We start from the raw sequence: 20,737 nt of genomic DNA, 5'->3' as shown, positions 1-20,737 counted from the left end.
CTAATGCCAATGAAGGCAATTTGGGGCAAGGATTTTATAAATAAAGATGGAACTTAGATGTCTAATTAAACACAGTGTATTTGGTTAATAATCCCTCTAAATATACAGATAGATAAATATGATAGATCTGCACATGGCAACAAGTAGGATTTCCAAAATTATAATGAGTGTCAGGTATTGATTTGTGGCTTGTGTTTACTCAAATTCACTCCTTTAAAGCACTATCTTTTCATTCTTCACAGAAGGAAAAGTCCATTTTCACACCCCAGTGTTTATCCGCAAGGATTACCCAGAAACCTAAACTGACTCTATTTCTTATTTCTAAAAATAAGAAATCATGCATTGAAAAAGATTAAGAGAGCCAGGTGTACCGAGCAATTCTCAATTTCCCCAGATAATACGTAGAATGAATTCCCATTCATAGGTGTCCTTTGCTTAGTGACATTTTAGCTGAAGTGGCATGTTTATCTGCAAAATCCAAACAGCACAACCTATTCAAAGAACTTCCTGAGCGTGTTCTTTCAAAAACTTTTAGTAGTAGGTGATGATTAATCATAACCTGATGTCATCTAAAAATAATTATCAAGTTTCTCAAAGAAAAATTACAGATCCCAATACTACAAACATCACCAGCTGCCAAGACTCAAAGAGTCTGTATCATTCGACTGCTTAAAGTAAGTGCAAAAAGGGAGTATTGAAAGTTAGGTATTCTCTTTTCACTCTGTACATTTAAACCTGTAACGCCATAGTTCGACTGTTGGCATACAAATATTCACGTTATGACACCGAACAAGATATCCAAGCATTGGATTTCATCATAGGATGTTAGGGGATTTCCAGTAGAAGTTTCAGCTTTGATCATTCATTGGTGGGAATCCAAATCTTTTTTTAGACCTGCAGTCAAATACTGCTGTGGGGCTGTGCTGAACTGAAACTGCCTGCAGGTTTGCCATTTGGAGTGTGTGAAAATAGGTGGTAGGAGAAATTTTTAAACATCTGAGGACATCAATGTGCAAAATTGCTGCTTCTAAAAGCCTTCCTTGTACTTTCTATATAAAGAAAATAATATACAGCTACTGTGTCATTGGCCTAAAACATGTCCTGAGTCATCCAAAACTACACGTGACTTTTCACCCTTTGGATTTATTGAGGACTGATGGGATTACACCTACGAGTAGGTAATTTACTCAAGATACTATAGCATGCCTTAAATAGGATGGGTTTGCCTCCTACTCCTTCACAATGATTCTCAGAGGACAAGCACTTCTTTCCTGTTTTATAAAAACAGAAACACAGCTTCCTTACATCCTCCAATCTTTAACCCATATCTGAAATTAAGCATTTGTGATCACATTGTGAAGCAATAGTTTCAGAAAATTACTCGTACTGGAAGAAATTAGTCCTGAGGCATTTAAAAAAAAAAAAAACCCACTTATTGCCTAACTCCGCAGTCCTGACCTCTCTAGAAGTCTAGCCTTACCCACTGTCTATCAACTGTTTAGACAGCATCTCAATTTTAACATGGGCAAAACCAAACTGTTAATTTTACCCATCAAATAGTCCTTCTTTCTTCTCCCCCCACCCACCACAGTATTTTCCCATTTCAGTATATAGCATTTCATTTACCCAGTTGCTCAAGCCCAAAACCCTGACATTACCCTTAGCTTCTCTTCTTTGTGCCACACTGCACAATCAATCCTTTAGCAAGTCCTGACATGTCCACCTTCACAATGTGTTCCAAATCTAACCCTGTCTCATCTTCTCCTCACTTTAACCTTGCTCTTCTAAAGCTGAACAGACACTTCTCCCAAGAAGACATACGAATGGCCAACAGATATATGAAAAAATGCTCAACTTCACTAGCTATTAGGGAAAATGCAAATCAAAACCACAATGAGATATCACCTTACACCTGTTAGAATGACTATCATCAACAAGACAAATAATAACAAATGTTGGGGAAGCTGTGGATAAAAAGGAACCCTCATACACTGTTGGTGGGAATGTAAATTGGTACAGCTGCTATGAAAAATAGTATGGAGGTTCCTCAAAAAAATTAGAATCGAATTACCATATGACCCAACAATCCCTCTCCTGGGTATCTACCAAAAAAAATATGAAAACATTTATCCATAAAGATTTACATATCCCAGTGTTTATTGCAGCATTATTTATGGTGGCCAAGACATGGAAACAACCCAAGTGTCTTCGATAGATGATTGGCTAAAGATGTGGTATATATATACAATAGAATACTACTTGTCAATAAGAGAAGATGAAATACTGACATTTGTGACAACATGGATGGATCTTGAGATTATCATGCTAAGCAAAATAAGTCAGACAGAAAAAGTCAAGAACCATATGATTTCACTCATACGTGGGATATAAAACTAAAAACAACAAAGGACCAAGACAAAAAACAAAGAAACAAAAACTCATAGACACAGAACAACAGTTTGGTGGTTACCAGAGGATAAGGGGGAAGGAGAGGTTGTAGAAGAGGGAAAAGGGGACCAATATATGGTGATAGAAGGAGAACTGGCTCTGGGTGGTGAGCACACAATGTGATATATAGATGACATATTATAGAAATGTACACTGAAACCCATATAATTTTACTAATCATTGTCACCCCAATAAATTTAATAAAATAAAAATCAATCAATCAATCAATCAATCAATAATGCTGCTCTCACCCTTTGTCCAGATCATGGCAGTGGCTTCTTACCTGGCCTTCTGGGTTCCACTCTTGCCATCCAGCCCTCTCCTGATCTGTTTCTCAAAGGCAACCAAAATGACATTGTAAAATACAAATCTAATCCTGTACAATTCTCCCAAAACCCATTAAACTTAGGACACCTAAAGCTCTTACAATAGCTACCATGGTCTGACCAGAGCCCACTCTCCCCTTCCTCACTTCATTCGAGCTGAGTTGACCTCCTCAACACACTTGAACACACTGACAATGCTTCTGCTTCAAGGTCCTAACATTTTCTACCTGGAACACTTCCTCCCAGATATGGTCATGGCCACCACTTTACTCCCTTACCTCTGGGCTCAAATATCATCTCCTCAGAGACACTTTCCCTGATCATCCCATCTCAGCACTCTACTCCTCTGTGATCCCACCCATCATCCTGCTTTTTAGAACCCTTGTCACTACCTGACATTGTATTCTGTACCTATTTACTTGCTTATTGTGTCAGCCTACCACAGTAGAACATAAGCTCCTGAGGGCAACAAAATTTTCCATTTTATTTACTGCCTTATTCCTGTTGTTTGGCTCATAGCAGACATGCAATAAAAAATATCTGTTGAATGAACTAATCCATGAATGAGTAAATTACTTGCACACTTAATTTGAGAAAAATCATTTCTGGAGATCCAAAATGGTGGAGTAGATAAAAGCTGGGGTTGCCTCCTCCCATAAACACATTAAAATTACAATTAAATTATAGAACAATCAACCTGGGGTACCATATGAAGTCTAGTTGAACAGAAGTTTTATAACTAAGGATATAAAGTAGAAGCCACATTGAGACTGGTGCTTAGGGCAGAAGGACAGTGACTCGGGGGTGTTGGAGACATATTGGGAGAGACTGAGTTGTGTGACTTCAGGGCAAAGACTGGAGAGACAGTCGCTATTTTACCTGTGTGTTGTTCTCCTGAGCAGCCAGGAAGTAGTTGCCATCTTTCCTGTGTTGAGCCCTTCCCCAATGCCCATGGCCAAATCTGGGAATCTGAGTTGGTCTGCTGAGCTCTGTTCACTCTACCCTGGTAACTCCCTGGGACCCCACCCCACCCAACTTGCCCATCACTGGGGGCACTTTCTCAGTGAGCAGCCAGCCCTACCTGTATTGCATTCTTTCTTGGACAACTACTGGGGGTCTGTGGGCCTCAGGCAGGCAGCAGCTGTCCTTGGTGTGCTCTGAGAATTTTGCTGAGTAGTGTGAAGTTCAGCATTAGCACCAAACCAGAATCTACATTAACATAGTGAACACATCTCCTCCTATCCTGGTGAGTCCCTGAGACCCTGCCTCACGCAACTCATGTACCACACAAGGCTTTATTATCAGCTGAAACTTATGGGATCTGGCAGGTGACAGCAGACCTCAGAGTGTCCTGACTGTTTTTAGAGCTATCCAAGGCCCAGTACTGGTGGCAGCCATCCCTGGTTTGCAACAGAGTCTCTCCCACCCACCTCCACATGTAGCAAGGTACAACCAAACATGGATTGCTTTGTAGCTCCTACCAAGTAGTCCCCAGCCAGTCATAGACAGTGGGTGACCTGGGCCTGCACCAGAGACCCTCCCAAGTGGTTCCAGAACCAACATGCTTAGAGGTTGGCTTAAGACCACAGCAGAGCACCACCCAATTAGTACCACAAGCAACACACCCAAGGGACAGTCTCAACAGGCACCAGAGCCTACTGGGACAAATTCCACTCAGTGGGGTAAGCCCCCCACACAGCAGCCCATAAACTGTGGACGTGGCAAAACCCCACAGTCAGTCAGCCTGAGGGTCAGTCCCAATAACTGACATGCCAATAGCAATCAAGGCTCAACTACAACAGGAAGGCACACACAACTCACATAAGGGACACTCTTGGAGCATCTAGCACAGGTGTCCAAAGGGACTGCACCACTGGGCACCTCAGGGAACAACTACATAAGGTCACCCAGCAAGAGTGGGAGACATAGCAGCCCTACCTAATACATAGAAACAAATACAGAGAAGCAGCCAAAATGAGGAAACAAAGAAATACATCCCACATGAAAGAACAGAAGAAAACGCCAGAAAAAGAACTAAATGAAATGGAGACAAACAACCTACCAGAGACAGAGTTCAAAACAGTAGTTATAAGGATGCTCTAGGAACTTAGAGCTTCAACGGAGAGATAGCAAGTATTAAAAAGAACATAGAAACTATAAAAAAGAACCAATCAGAAGTGAAGAATACAATAACTGAAATGAAGAATGCACTAGAAGGCATCACCAGCACACTAGAGGAAGCAGAGGATTGAATCAGCAATTTGGAAGAGAAGGTAACAGAAAACACCCATTAGAACAGTAAAAGGAAAAAAGAACCTGAAAAAAAAAAAAGAATAGTTTAAGGGGACTCTGGACAACAGTAAGTGTAGCAACATCCACATCATAGGGGTACCAGAAGGAGAAGAGCGAAAGTAAGGCATTGAGAACCTATTTGATGAAATAATGATGAAAAAATTGTCCTAACCTCGTGAAGGAAATACACATAGAAGCTCAGGAAGTGCAGAGAATCCCAAACAAGATGAACCCAAACAGGCTCACACCAAGACGCATCATAATTAAAATGCCAAAGTTAAGGACAAAGAGAGAATCTTAAAAGCTGCAAGAGAAAAGCAGTCAGTTACCTATAAGGGAGTTCATGTAAGACTATTGGCTGATTTCTCAACAGAAACTTTGCAGGCCGGAAGGGATTGGCACAAAATATTCAAAGTGATGAAAAGCAAGGACCTACAAGCAAGGGTACTCTGCCCAGCAAGGTTATTTAAAATCAAAGGACAGATAAAGAGCTTCCCAGACAAGAAAAAGCTAAAGGAGTTCATCACCACCAAACAAGTATTACAAGGAATGTTAGAGGGACTTCTTTAAGATGAAAAAACAAAATCAAAATTATGAATAATAAAATGGCAATAGCCACATATCTATCAACAATTACTTTCAATGTAAATGGATTAAGTGCTCTAATCAAAAGACATAGGGTGGTTGAATAGATAAGAAACAAAACCCTTACATATGCTGCCTACAAGAGACTCAATTCAGATTGAATGACACACAGAGACTGAAAGTAAAGGGATGGAAATGATATTTCATGATAATGGAAACAACAAAAAACAAGTTGGGGTAGCAATACTTATATTAGGTAATACAGACTTTAAAACGAAGGCTATAACAAGAGACAAAAAAGGATTACACCAGTAATCCCACTTCTGGGTATTTATCCAAAGAAACGCAAAATGCTACTTCAAGGGGATGTATTCATTCATATGTTCATTGCAGTGTTGTTTACAGTGGCCAATATGTGTCCATCAATGGATGAGTGGATAGGAGGTGGTACATATATACAATGGAATATTGCTCGGCCAGGGAAGGGAATGGGTTCTTGCCATCTGCGGCAGGATGGATGGACCTGGAGTGTTCTGTGCTGAGTGGAGTATGTCAGACAAAGACAGATGCAATGTGATTTCTCTTATATATGGAATCTACAGAACAAAATAAACAAAACAAAAATAAACTCATAGATGCAGAGAATATTTTGATGGCTGCCAGATGGAAGGGGGGTGACGGTGACGGGGAACAAGGGGTCCAAATTTTCAGGTCTAAAACAAATAAGTCATGGGGATGTAATATACAGCTTAAGAAATATAGTCAATAACATTGTGATAGCATGGTATAGTGTCAGATGGTTGCTGGACTTACCGTGGTAATCACTTCTTTAGGTATATAAATGTTGAATAACTATGATGTACATCTGAAAGTTATATAATATTGTATGTTAGCTATATTTTTAATAAAAGTCTTTAAAAAATAGTTAAAAGCACTATTCAAAATAAAAAGTGTGAATTTCAGAGTTATAAAAAAAAAAATCATTTCCAAAACACTCCTGCTGATGCGTCCGTTCAACCAACCATTCAATGTCCAAGAAAAAATGTACCACTTAGAATTCTAGAAACTCAGAGTTAGAAAGAATCGTTGACACTTTCCATTTCAATCCACTTTGTTTTAAAGATATGGAAACCAGCCCTGAACTATAAGTGGTGATGAAGCTAGTTAATGGCAGAACAAATAGTTAAACCAGGCATACTTCGATGCTGTTTATGCTTCCATACTTTATATCTCTGTTCCTTTTGAGAAGTTAGTATTTTGTATACATAAGCAAATATAATGGAACCATAAAATTTCAGTTCCTCATTGCTGCTCTGTTAGCAATAAATTATCTGGCATATGACATAGATGGAACACAAAAAAAATTACAAATTCATGCAGAAATGGTCTCACATAGACAGGACAGGCTAACCACTCTCTTATATTCTGCTATCTTATTGGGACAAACTAAAATATAAAAATTTGTAAATTATGTGATTATTGCTAAATTTATCTGAATGTCAACCATTTGCAAGTAGTTATATTCCCTATTCTTAATAATACTTTACTTGTTGGAGTTTCACATTTAAATGCCTACATTTCTATTTACTGCTTTTTTCACTAAAAAAAAGTTATTGAAAGAGAAGCATACAATAAATTATAAGCACTTTGGAATCAGACAGGTATAGATTAGATTCTTGGCTCCATTTACTAGCTAAATAACCTTGGATAAGATTCTTGAACCTTTTTGGTATTAATTTACCGATCTATGAAAGTGTGTGTGTGTGTGTGTATATAAAATATTTTTAACTTGAAAATTTAACATGATACCAAGCACACTAAGGCAGACTAAGGGCTTTGTATGTGTTATCTCCTTTAATCCTCACAACAGCCCTATGAAGGAAATGATTCTATCCTTTATTTACAGGGGAAGTCTCCAAGACTCAGCAAGATTAAGAGGCCCGAGGTTACATAGCTAGGAAAGGACAGAATGAGGAATACCTGGGCTCTCTCCATAGTCACAAGTTCTGTACCTCCTTCAAGAGCCATCATGGCAAAGGACTGAAATAGTCTGTGTACTAAGCACCCACATAGCCCTGTACATCAGAAATACTCAATAAATGTTGCCCTTTTCCCTTCTCTTTCCCACCACTGACTAGATAAATTACCTTGACCAACTGCTAACCTTCCTTAGCCATAGCTTATTATTTTAAATAAATAATAATTCCTTTGTTCATTACAAAAGAAATGCATGCGTTTTAGAGATTGTTTGTACAAAAGAGATACGTATAAAGAAGCTGAACTTTATACATAATCCCATCGCCCAAAGATAATCACTGTTAGAATACAGGTATAGGTAATTTTATAATTTTTATTTTTATCTATACTATAAGAACACATAATCCTTTGGGGGGCAAAATTGGAATCTTCTCTCTATCCTACTATATAATCAATTCTTTACATAATGATGTATTGGAGAAAACGTGTTTTTTTTTATCTCATCATTATTCTAAAATATGATGTTTTGTGTTTGCATAGTTATCCATGGTAATAATATTACTAATAAATTTGATAACATTTATTATGTGTTAGTACTGTGCTAAGATCCTTTGAATGTGTTAACTTATTTAGTACTCACAATAACCATGACATAGGTACTTTTATAATTATCATTTTACAGATAAAGAAGCTGAGGCACAGAGAAGTTCAGTAACTTAACCGAGGTAACCCAGCTAATAAGAGGCAGAGCTAAGGTTAGAATTCAGGCAGATGAGCTCCATAGCCCTTGCTTTGGAATAGATAGACAATATTGTTTTTGATGAATCCATTTTTACTAGGAATTTGGATTGAATCTCATTTTTGTGTTATTAATCATTATATTAAGCATTCTTATGCAAACCTTTTTGATATCTACAATTTTATTAGGTTCAGTTCCTATGTAGAAGTAAAATTAGTGCAATGGCAGGTTTCACATAGTTAATACTTTTGGCAAATAATGCCAAAATTTCCCACCAAAAAAATTATACCATTTTATTCTTACACAAAATCTTCATGAAAGAACTTTTTCTCCTTTTTCTTGACAGTATTTACTATTCTTTTTTTTTTTAACTTTGTCAGTTTGATAGATTAAAATGGTCACCTGCTACTATTTGAAATTATAAATAAGAACTTTATTGCATCTATTTTTTTATCTCTTTTACTTCTTCCTAGGGTAAATTTACATTTATGCCTTCTGTCCAATTTTCTACCAGCATGTTTTCTTATTGGTTTATTTTTATATATTAAGGATATTAACCATTTGTCCATCATCATTTATGTTGCAAATATTTTTTCCAAGTTTGTTTTTTGCATTTCAATCTATGTGGAGTTTTTGTAATATATGGAATTTTTAACTTTTGTATATTTGTGCCTCAGTTTCTCAACTGCCACATAGGGGCTATTTAACTATATTGTTTCTAAACCCTTGAAATTATAAAATATCATTTTATTTCTTTGTTTACTATAGATAAATAAGCCATGAAATAATTATTCATCAAATAAGTATTGACCGTCTACACTGTAGGACGTACTGAGCTAGGCACTGAGGTTACAAAGCAAAGGAAGTGCTTCCGCCTACCTTCAATTTCTTACGGCTTACTGGCAAAGACCAGCAGGTAAACAGACTACTAGTATGATCAAAGTATACCTTGGAGCTCTGTGAAAGCTTCCTTCACAAGCTGATGCCTGGGCTGAGTTCTAGAAGCAAGTGGAGTTAGCCAGGTAAGGAAAGCTTTCCAGTCAGAGCAGCAGCATTTTGCACAGCACTTTGTGAATTTCCCTAATGGCTAACATAAATTTTTCTCTTGCACTTTAAACTCATTTTATCTTGTTCTATCTGGGGAAAATAGAAGTACAACAAATACAATATTCCTTATGATTATATCCTCAAAACACTTTGTAATGTAAAATTTATTAACAAGTGATTGGCTAAGTAAATTCACTTCCTATCTTAGACACATAGTCAATGTGTTGATATTTTATAACAGCTATTATTTTTATAATTTTAAAACATACATTTCATTAAAATTATCTTAAGTTTAGCTTATAGTAAGGCCACTAAAAAGAGCTCAAGGAATTGGAATATAAACGGTGGTGGGAAGGGAGGATATCATCCTCAGGAATATTGTATTTGTTGCACTCCTATTTATCCCAGATGTCACAAGATAAAATGAGTTTAAAGTGCAAAAGGAAAATTTATGTTAACTATTAGGGAAAACTTTCTCAGACTCTAGAGTAATTTACAAAAATGTTAAAAGCCTGAAGTCTCCAGACAGTTTCTAGGAGTCAAGGTGTAAAGGGTGTCAGTGATATAGTGATGGAAGGAGAACTGACTCTGGGTGATGAACACAGTGTGATGTATAGATGATGTATTACAACATTGTACACTTGAAACCTAGGCAATTTTACTAACCATTGTCACCCCAATATATTTAATTTTTAAAAAGATGTATCCTCTTCATGGTTTACCTCTAGAGAATTAATCTGTCCTTACAATTATTAGTTTAAAAGTGTTCAACCATGCTTTGTTAAATCCACACGATTTAGTTCTTTCCATTATGATTTTAAATTAAGCCAAATGTAACAAAATACAATTGGCCCTCTGTATCTGCGGGTTCCACATCTGCAGTTTCAACCAACTACAAATGGAAAATATTTGGGGGAAAAGAGTTGTATCATTGCTGACATGTACTATGTACTTAGGCCTTTGAGGCTTGCACCTGTACTGGACATACACAGACTTTTTCTTGTGATTATTTCCTAAGCAATACAATATAACAGCTATTTGCATAGCATTCACATTGTGTTCGGTATTATAAGTAATCTAGAGATGATTTAAAGTATACAGGAGGATGTGCATAGGTTATATGCAAATACTGTGCTATTTTATATAAGGGATTTGAGCATCCACAGAGTTTGATATCCATGGGAAGTCCTGGAACCAACCCCTTGCAGACACCGAGGGTGACTGTATAATTTCTAATAGGTGCATTATGTTGCGCAATTGTAGCAACAAAATGCATCCTGTCAAGTTCAGATGTACAATTAACCTTGTTTTAACCCAATCTTTGGGTGCATGATAAGGTAACCTTGAATGTGAATCCACTTTATAATGAAAGCTTTTCAGTATTTCAGTGACTAATCCCTCTTAAACAAGGTCCAGGGTAATCAATTTATATTGATATTATAAATAATAATGGAGCAAAGTTCCAGTGGAATCTAATAATAAGCTCTTTTGCAAACTCTATTGTGGCTTAAATATCATCATAGTTTTCACTTTGTTCAAATCTTTGCAGTCTCCTCAAATCTCAACATTTCATCCATAAATCATTTTAAGTGCTTCAGTGAGTATGTGAGCCTACTTTCTAGTACCTTATGAGCCTATATTTCACACTTCTAATGGGCTGCTTGTGATCAATAACTGTTTCTTCACTACTTCCCACCTTGTTCACATCTGTTTCCTTCGGGAGCGGCCGATTTTAAGAGCTCAGGATTACATGTTTTCTTTTTCATGCTACTTGGAGCTCCTCCTTGTTTATTAGCAGTTCTATTTCTTTCTATAGCGCCATTTTCTCTTGATGTATTCATAAAAGTACCATCTGTTTTTAGTATCATTTTATTTCTGTTTTATCCTCCCTGCACTTTTCTTTTCCCTGAATGCTTTATGCAATAACAATTTATTCTTGCTTTATTATCCACCTGCTTTCGCAGTCTATCCCTTTCACCCCGCCTCCTCCCCAACTCATGTCACCCTGGATTTTCTTTATCCAAGGAACGGTGCACCATACCTCTTAAGGGCACGACTTCGGTGTCAAGTAAGGGCCAGCTCAACCACTTATGGATGTTGGGCCTTGGCTAGCTGACCACTGTAAGCCTTAGTTCTTCATTTGTAAGAAGGAAATGGTATCTTATTAGGGAGACCAGTTCATGGATGGTGTAGGTGCTTAATCACTGCGCTGTACACCTGAAGCTGAAGCTGAATAATGTATGTCAACTATAATTTAATATATATATAGTCACAGGATGTGGAGTGCAGTATAGGGAATAGAGTCAATGGAATTGTAATAAATATATAGGATGTCAGAGAGGAAATAGATTGGAGGAGGGGGGGTTATCACTTTTTGAGTCGTGAAATGTCTAACTATTACATTGTTTTGTATACCTGAAACTAATAATAAAAAATAAAAATAGTTCTGTAGCTGGATTGTGGTGATGATTGCACAATAATGTGAATGTATGTAATGCCACTGAACTGTCCACTTAAAAATGGTTAAAATGGTATAAATATTATGTATATTTTACCATAATAAAGAGAATTTTAAAATTTTTAAAAAGAAGCGGTAATAATTCTATCTACCTCAAAAATTTGTTTGGAGGACTAAATAAGATAATGTACATCAGAGTTTCCCAGCCTCAGTACAATTCACATTTGGGGCTGGGTAATTCTTTTCCTGGGGGCTGTTTTAGGCATTGTAGGAAGTTGCATAGCAACCCTGGCCTCTACCACTAGATGCCAGTAGCAACCCCCTTCACAGTTAGGACAACCAAATAGTTAGTCGCCAGTCGTTGTTAAATGATCCCTGGGAGGCAAAATTGTCCCCATTGACAACCATTGATGTACATAAAGCATTTAGTATGATGCCTGGTATATAGTAGAGATATAATAAATATTTGTGATAGACTGATGATGAGATGAATGAATGAATATTCATTTCTAATGCAAGTGTCTAATATGATGCTTGACACTCATTTAACTGCTTAACTCTTGAATGGATAAATAAATGAATCTGATGCCAATGAGCTTCAAAGCCTGTCTCTTGTTTCTACCTTATACCAAAATTGTTTCTACCTTAAGTGGTGTCTTCACTTAAGAAAAGGCTCCCATGTTTCAAAAAACATTTTAGACAACTTATTGCACAGTTTAAGCTATTTTTCCCGTTGTTTTTTTTACTAAATTTATTGGGGTGACATTGGTTAGTAAAATTATACAGGTTTCAAGTGTACAATCCTATAATACATCATGTATATATTGCATTGTGTGTTCAGCATCCAAAATCAATTCTCCTTCCATCATAATATATTTGACCCTCTTTTCCCTCTTCTCCCAATCTATCCTCTCCCCTTACCCTCTGGTAACCACTAAACTATTGTCTGTGTCTATCAGTTTTTGTTTGTTTGTTGTTTTCAGTTTTATATCCCACATATGAGTGAAATCATATGGTTCTCAATGTTTTTTTGTCTGACTTATTTCGCTTAGCATGATAATCTCAAGATCCATCCATGTTATCACAAGTGGCAGAGTACTATTCCATTGTATTGTATATACTATGTACCACATCTTTTTTACCCAATCATCATGACCATCCACCTACAGAACTTTTTTTTATTTTTTATTATTAGTTTCAGGTGTACAAAGCATTGCACTTTGGTTGTTTCCATGTCTTGGCCACCGTGAATAATACTGCAATGAACATAGGGGTACATATATCTTTACGGATATTTTCAGATTTTTGGGGTAGATACCAGGAAGAGGGATTGTTGGGTCAAATGGTAATTCTTTTCTTAATTTTTTGAGGACCCCTCTATTGTTTTCCATAGTAGCTATATCGATTTACATTCCTACCAGCATGTATGAGTATTCCTTTTTCTCCACAGCTTTCCAGCACTTATTATTATTTGTCTTGCTGACAATAGCCATTCTAAGAGATGTGAGGTGGTATCTAATTGTGGGTTTGAATTGCATTTCCCTAGTAGCTAGTGAAGTTGAGCATCTTTTCATATATCTGTTGGCCATTTGTATGTCTTCTTGGGGGAAGTGTCTGTTCAAGTCCTCCATCCATTTTATAATTGGACTGTTTGCTTTTTTTGTGTTGAGTTGAATGAGTTCTTTGTGTGTTTTGCATATTAGCCCCTTATCCAAGGTGTTACTTGCAAACATATTCTCCCATTTGATTGGTTGCCTCCTAGTTTTGTTGATGGTTTCTTTTGCTGTGCAGAAGCTTTTTAGTTGTATATAATCTCACTCATTTATTTTTTGCTTTTACCTCCCTTGCATTTGAGGTCAAATTCAGCTTTATTGAGATATAACTGATATATAATGTTGTGTAAGGTTAAAATCTACAACCTATTGATTTGATGCACTTATATATTATAAAATTATTATTGACCAGCACCTCCATTATGTGACATAATTACCATTTCTTTTTTTGTGGTGAGAACATTTAGGATCTACTTTCTTAGCAACTTTCAAGTATATAATACAGTATTATTAAATGTAATCACCATGGTATACATTAGATCTCCAGAACTTATTCATCTTATAACTGGAAGTTTGTAATCCTTGACTCACATCTTCCCATTTCTCCCCATCCCCCAGCCCTTGGTAACCAAAATGCTAGTCTCTGTTTACATAAGTTCAAGTTTTTTAGATTCCACATATAAGTGATGTACAGTACTTGTCTTTCTCTGTCTGGCTTATCTCACTTAGCATATTGCCATCAAGTTCTATCCATGTTGTTGCAAACGTTAGGATTTCCTTCTTTTTCACAACTGAACAACATTTATATATATAATATATATTTTATATTTATAATATGTGATATGTTATACATAATATATATTTGTAATATATATAAATATCTTCTTTATCCATTCATCTGTTGATGGACACTGACATTATTTTCACATCTTAGCTAGTGAGACTAATACTGCAGGAACACGGATGTGCAGATATCTCTTCAAGATCCTGTTTTAATTACCTTTAGATATATGCTCCTAGGTGGGATTGCTGGGTCATGTCGTAGTTCTATTTTTAATTTTTGAAGAGTCTCCATACTGTTTTTCTTAGTGGCTGCACCAATCTGCATTCCCACAAGCAGTGTACTAGGGTTCCCTTTTATCTGCATCCTTGCCAACACTTGTTAACTTTTTGATAACAGCCATTCTAACAGGTGTGAGGTGGTAGCTCATTATGGTATTAATTTTAATTTCCCTGATGGTTAAAAATGTTGAGCACGTTTTCATATACCTGTTGGCCCTTTGTATATCTTCTTTGGAAAAATATCCACTCACTTTCTTTGCCCAATTTTTAATCAGACTGTTTTTTAATATTGAGCTATATGAGTTATTAATGTTTTAGATATTAACTCTTTATGAAATATGTGACTTGCAAATATTTTTTCCCATTTCATAGGGTTCCCTCTTCATTTTGTTAATGGCTTTCTTTGTTGCAAAGAAGGTCTTAGTTTGATGTAGTTCCACTTGTTTATTTTGCCTTTGTTTCCTTTGCTTTTGGTATCAAATCCAAAAAAGAAAATATTGCCAAGACCAATATTAAGGAGTTTGCCCCCTTTTAGTTTTCTTCTGGGAGGTTTTATGGTTTCAGGTTTTACATTTAAGTCTTTAATCCATTTTAAGTTGAATTTTGTGTATGGTGTAGTTTCATTCTTTTGCATATGGCTATTCAGTTTTCCCAACATTTATTAAAGATACTGTCCTTTCCCCATTATATATTTTTGGCTCTTTTGTCGTTAATTAACCGTATATGTATGTTTTCATTTCTGTGCTCTCTATTCTGTTCCACTGATCTATGTGTTTGTCTTTATGCCAATACCATACTGTTTTGATTACAAGAGCTTTGTGCCATAATTTGAAATCAGAAAGTGTAATGCTTCTAATTTTGTTTTTCTTTCTCAAGATTGATTTTGCAATTTGGAGTCTTATGGTTCTATATAAATTTAAGATTATTTGTTTGATTTCTGTGAAAAATGCCATTGGAATTTTGATAGGGATTACATTGAATATATAGATTGCTTTGGGTACAATCTACATATTACATTGAATATATAGATTGCTTTTGGTACTATGTACCCAAATTTTAAACAATTAAAACTATTTAATTAAAATAATTTTAATTAAATTATTAAAAACAATAATTTAATAATTATTAATTACTAAAGAATTAATAATTTAATAATTATTAATACTAAAGAATTAATAATTTAACAATATTAATTATTTCCATCTATGAGCATGGGATTTGTTTCCATTTATTTGTGTCTTCTTTAATTTCTTTCACCAATGCCTATAGTTTTCACTTTTACCTCTCTGGTTAAATTTATTCCTAAGTATTTTATTCTTTTTCATGCTATTGTACATGGTTTCTTTTTTCTTAATTTCTCTTTTCGATAGATTATTGCTAATGTATATAGATGCAAGTGATTTTTGTGTATTGATATTTGTGTCCTGCAACTTTACTTAATTCATTTATTAGTTCCAATAGTTTTTTGGTGGCATCTTTAGGTTTTTCTATACATAGTATCATGTCAATTTTACAAGTGACAGTTTCACTTCTTTCTTTATGATTTGAATGCCTTTTATAGTTTCTTCTTACCCAATCGTTCTGGCTAAGACTTCCAATACTATGTTGAATAAAAGTGGTGACAGTGGCCATTCTTACCTTGTTCCTGATCTTAGAGGGAAAGCTTTCAGTTTTTCACCATTAAGTATGATGTTAGCCATGGGCTTGACCTATATGACTTCTATTGTGTTGTGGTACGTTCCCTCTATATCAATCTTTGTTGAGATTTTATCATGAAAGTATGTTGAATTCCGTCAAATGCTTTTCTGCATCTATTGAGATGATCATATGATTTTTATCCTTTATTTTGTTATTGTGGTACATCACATTGATTGATTTGCAGATGTTGAACCATCCTTGCCTCTCTGGAATAAATCCCAATTGCTTCCAGTGTATGATCTTTTTAATGCACTATTAAATTCAGTTTGCTAAGATTTTATTGAGGATTTTTACATCTGTATTCACCAGGGATATGTAATTTTATTTTCTGTGGTGTCCTTGTCTGATTTTGGAATCAGGGTAATGGTGGCCTCATAAAATGAGTTTGGAAGTATTCTGTCCTCTTCTACTTTTTTCTTGAGGGGGATGGGGAATTGTTTGAGAAGGGTTGGTATTAATTATTTAAATGTTTGCTGGAATTCAGCAGTGAAGCCATCTGGTCCTGGACTTTTGTTTGTAGACAGGTTTCTGAATATTGATTTAATTTCCTTACTAATAATTGGTCTGTTCAGATATTCTGTTTCTTCATGATTCAGTCTTGGTAGGTTGTATGTTTCTAGGAATTAACCCTTTTTTTTTTCTAGGTTGTCTGTTTCATTAAGGTTTGCTTCTGGAGGTTTACTTTGTTCTTTTGTTTGAAATACTATATTCCTCTGTTTCCTCGTTTTCCTTGACTCTCTCTGTTGGTTTCTATACATTAGATAAAACAGACCCTTCTCCCAGCCTTGACAGACTGGACTTTGTAGGAGATCAGCCTCATCGTCAGCCTACCCTGTGCTTCTAATTGTCTCTCAAACCTTTGTTATTCCCAGGCAGAAGCTGGAAAAGTGTGTAGTTAGGTGCCTTCCTGTGAGAAACTGGGATGTGAGCATTTTTACCTGCTTCCTCAGTTCTTAGACCAGTTGTATAGCCACAGGGAAGGAGTGCTCCTGAGACCATTAAGAATTTTTTTGTTTGTTTGCTATAGTCCTATGGAACTCATGAATATAAACACCAGGTGACCCAGGGACCCTTCCCTCAGGCAGCAGCCTCAAAAGCTGGAGTACTAGATGTATGTACAAGCTCCTTCTGAGGAGATATTGGCAACTTGGAGAGACTAGAAGGAGAGAGCAAGGGAGGTGACCCGGCTTCCTGGGTCTCCAGGGAGGATTGCAGTCAGCCTCTAGATGCTTGCTAAATTAGAAGCCTGACCCTCAGGCAGCAGCTATTGAAGTACGCAAATAGAATTATTTCAGGGAAAGTCGGGAGATGAGCATTTTTGCCTGTTTCCTCTCTGCACAGAACCACAGGGGATAATGACAGTGAGTGCTCGCACCCATTAATAACTGCTTCTTTGTGTGCTATAGTCTTGTAAATCTAATGGACGTAAGTGTTGCTGGCTTTCAGAGTTGGATGTTTTGGGGGGGTCTGTCCCTCAGGTGGAGGTCTTAAAAGTTGGGGCACTAGATGTGGGATCCAAACTGTTAGCCTCTCAGGGAAAAGCTGGGAATTGGGTGTTCCCTCCTGATTATATGGCATTGTACTGGGAGTGGGGTTTAGGACAAGAGTGTGTTTCAACCTCTCCTACCCATTTAGATGTGGATATTTTCTAATTTACTTGCTGTGTAGGAGTCCCTCAGCTAGTTTCTGTATTTCTTTAAAAGGGAATTCCTCTATGGGTAGCTGTTCATTTCGTGTGTCTGCAGGAGTAGTGGAGTTCAGGAGCCATCTATGTTACCATTTGTAAAGACTGCCCCTACCCAATATTACGGAAAGTAAATCTTAGTGAGATTAACTTTTTATAAACTTTAATGAATGACAGCTATAAATTATTATGCTGCATTTTAATTCAGTGCTAAATATTGACATGATTAAAGAGTATTTTAGATTGATATTCCAGTTATTTAGTCACTGATGTGATAAAAGGACAAAGCTACGTTTAAGTGTTTATTAATCTAAGTTCATTCTATAAATACTTATTGAGTGCTTACCATGTTTCAGGCACTGTTCTAGGCACTTGGGATACAAGTATCCAACTTTGTGGAACCTCCGTTCCATAAAGTAATGGACTACAAAAATAATAAATACATAAATAAAAGTAAAGATTACTCATAAATATTAACCTAGGAAATATTCTAGAAGGTACTCACAGAAAAATCCCAGTGGATGACTGTAACCCAACCAGAAACATTTTTGTGAATGCATTCATGGATTGCCATTTGGTTGCTCATTTATGATTTAATTTTACTGAACTTCCACTTTGTCTTCTGATCTGAATTACAAGGAGGATATTAAATCAAATCTGTAGTTACCGTTACATATTTTGTGACTTCAAACATTCATATTATGATTCACTGTGTGCATAATTTTTTAAGTTGCCTCAAAATACCAGTGTTCCTTTTACATTGTCTAGGTTTTCTCTAATAAACTAAATTTATAGCATAATTTTTGTGCTGTAGTATAACAGATCTATAGCTGATTTTTTTTTACACTAATACAATATATATGCTTTTTGTCCCTCACCTTTTTCATCTGTAAAATGGGATCTGTAGAATACTTAATCAACATGGTTGTTACAGAATTAAGTAACATAATGTTTGTAAAACACTTAGAACTAAAGAAAATGCAGGCATATACTAAATTTTAAGTGCTGTATTTTCTGCACCCCAACTAGTCATTTACTATTTCTAGTATTTCTAATATTGTAACATAGTAAATGAAGTATTGTACATTTTTCTTTCCTTTTTACAGTTAGGAGGAAGCAGGATTACAATGAAAAATAAAAGCAAATATATATCCAGCAGGGCCATATGTGGAATATCTCTTTGTCTATAAACCACTTGTCTCAGGTGTAAAAGCCTACAAATGATGAAAACCAAGAGATGTTTCATACTAATCTCTTTTTTGAAGGTTGGTTTTTTTTTTGTGATCTCAAAAGACATAACCATTGTTATAAAATTCCAACATTAGAGAAATTAATAACTTAGAAAGTGAAAAGCCTATTTATCCATATACACACCCAACTCTCTACCCCTAGAGATAATTAATGGTAATAATCTGTGTATGTTATATGTTAAAATAAGATCACATCGTACATTCTCTACCCCTAGAGATAATTAATGGTAATAATCTGTGTATGTTATATGTTAAAATAAGATCACATCGTACATACTGCTTTGCAACTGGCTTTTATTCACTCATATAGTGTCTTTGGTGTCTTTGATACGACATGTAGTTTCTTCTCGTTTTCAACAGCTGCAGAGAGCAGTAACTCAAGGATGTACTTGTGGCTCTCTGTGTACCCACAAAGTCACATAGCGTTCAGATCTGATTGAAAAGGTCTTTCAGCTGACGTTTGCACAGCCATCCACTGACCTTCTCCCTCCAAGATCTGACCCAAAAGGGGCAGCAAGAGAGTGACTCAGAAGATTTCTCAGTCCACACTGGGAGACAAGAGCTTTCTTTTTTTTTCTTTTTCTTTTTTTTTAATTGGGGAATATGGGGAACAGTGTGTTTTTCCAGGACCCATCAGCTCCATGTCAAGTCGTCGTTGTTTTTCAATCTAATTGTGGGGGGCGCAGCTCATCTCTAGGTCAAGTTGTTGTTTCTCACTGGTCCATGTGGGGATCGAACTGGTGACCCTGGTGTTATGAGCACTGCACTCTAACCACGGAGCCAACTGGCCACCTAACAAGAGCTTTTTGAGTGCAGGGAGGAGGGCAGACCTGAATGATGACTCCACATTCTTATAGCAGTTAATCCAAAGGATCACAGAAACATTATAAATGCAACACCCTGAACTGAAACTGCTCTTTGGAGTGTGGATTCCCAGTAAGGCCCAGTCTACTTGAAGCAGGAAGGAAAATTTATCTGAGGACATTAAGGTCAAGTTAACTCATTTTAAAATTGCCATAGGAGACCATTCATCCCCACTTCACATCTTCCACCTCAAAGCCTTCTTCCCATCATTCAGATATTTACCTTTAGAGGGAATAAGTCCTCTTTTATCTTTTCTGTGCTTTCATTAGCTGCATTTTTTTCTCTTTTTAGCTTTCAAAAGGGCAGATTTTTTTAAGCCAAATGCCAGTATGTCAAACATTAAATATTCATTCCCGTGCAATGCACAGTGTGTATAATGACATACTCTATTGTAACATATATGTTATTTAATCAGTGTACCAAACTTACACATAATTGACTGATCAGGTATAAAGAGTACTCTACGCAGAGAGCTTAGAATATATTGCTTAATTGAGGCCTTTGTTAGACAGTATATAAAGCTGCAGACTCCACAACATAAGGAAATTTTTTGCATAAAGTAGCCACAAGCTTCTTTGGTAAGAAAACAAGAGACATGATTATACCAAGTGGCGCTTGCATGGCTGGAAGGCTATGATGCTGCTGTGGCATCCGTCAGGAAGCAGGGGTGTTAGGGCCCATGCTAATGAAACCAGAAATGTTGTGGAAGGCTCCCTGGTACACCAAACTTTCCAAATGCCGTTGTCCAGTTTGT

General features: G+C 36.3%; 1 protein-coding gene across 2 annotated transcripts in view; it reads left to right on the top strand.

Moving 5' to 3' along the window:
• Positions 1–20,737, top strand: part of KCNQ5 (potassium voltage-gated channel subfamily Q member 5) — a 532,270-nt gene that overhangs the window by 414,353 nt on the left and 97,180 nt on the right. The gene's annotated exons all lie outside the window — the stretch shown is intronic.

This window comes from Rhinolophus sinicus, chromosome 2 (assembly GCF_057876585.1).
Source record: "Rhinolophus sinicus isolate RSI-liver-muscle chromosome 2, RSI-T2T, whole genome shotgun sequence".
Taxonomy (NCBI): domain Eukaryota; kingdom Metazoa; phylum Chordata; class Mammalia; order Chiroptera; family Rhinolophidae; genus Rhinolophus; species Rhinolophus sinicus.
The sequence above is the reverse complement of the archived record's forward strand: the minus strand, read 5'-3'. Positions and strand labels throughout refer to the sequence as shown.